Source organism: Hibiscus syriacus, unplaced genomic scaffold (assembly GCF_006381635.1).
Source record: "Hibiscus syriacus cultivar Baekdansim isolate YM2019G1 unplaced genomic scaffold, ASM638163v2 tig00003151_pilon, whole genome shotgun sequence".
Classification (NCBI taxonomy): domain Eukaryota; kingdom Viridiplantae; phylum Streptophyta; class Magnoliopsida; order Malvales; family Malvaceae; genus Hibiscus; species Hibiscus syriacus.
Genome location: NW_024061964.1, coordinates 166890 through 167969, shown reverse-complemented (window position 1 = coordinate 167969; position 1080 = coordinate 166890). Strand labels below are relative to the sequence as shown.

Here is a 1080-nt window from a genome sequence, read left to right as displayed (position 1 = left end):
TCAGAGTTTACCTGGCGTGGCGGAATCTGTAGTGTACTTAGCATATCGATATTTCTGCAGATCCCAAAATAGTCATAAACTATAAATAATGAAAATGAAATGAGCAAATTGTTGAGTTTCAAATACTGTATGTAAAAGTCTTGTTACCTGCAAATGACTTTTGACATGAAGGACTGTCAATCCATTGATTTCATTAGCTTCAGTATTGCCCTTGGTGTTGCTCTATCATTCATGAAATTCAATGAACATTAGAAGGATATATTGGATTTGGCAAAATATTTTTTACTTTCAATATGCTTACTCTCAGCACCACCAAGAAGATTAACACAGTCCACAACTTTTCATGAAGATCTGCTATCCATTTCACCCTTGTCTTGATGTTTGGAGTTTGTTTTTGGGGTTCCTGATGAAAGCTGCTGAGCTGTTTTCGTGAACAATGTTTAGTTTAGTTTAGGGTTAGCTAAGCATGGAAGAGAAGATGACTGCTTTGAAGTTAGGGTTTGTTCAGCAAGGCTTACAGTTGTCTGCAGTTGCGAGCAATAACTTGTTCATTCGACTTTTCATTGAACCATCGGTTCCGCCGTAGATGGGGCCCCCACCGAGAGCAAGGTGTCTTTTGCCTCTGATGAATGGGATGATGACTCAGCGTAATCCGGTGATTGAAAATGGATGTGATCATGAACTTCACAGAAAGCAGAAGCCACTTGATCTAAACGGGTGGAGCTGCTGCTGACTGAATGCGATAATGATGCTCCATCCATGGCGTCTGGGCCTAGTGCTTCACTTCGATGAACCTCTATTCAAAGCAGCTGGTCTGTTGAAGAAGAAGAAGATAGCACTGATACTGAATGACAACATCATGACTACAATGGCGTGGGTCTCCATGACTATGGCAAATAATGACGACATTCTCACGATAGCGAAAGAGAAATGTTGTGATTTTTAGATAATCCAGTTTGATCATTGATCTGTGCACTTACGATATCTAAGAAAGATTTTAGATAATATTATCTTTTAATCGGCCACGTTATTAAAAAATATTAGAGTGAAAATCAAGATAATTGGAAAATTTCACTTTTT

At 38.7% G+C, this 1080-nt stretch overlaps 1 pseudogene; it reads right to left on the bottom strand.

Annotated features, from left to right (window-relative positions):
* LOC120175132 lies at positions 1-761 on the bottom strand (annotated as a pseudogene).
* Between the last annotated feature and the right edge of the window lie 319 nt (positions 762-1080).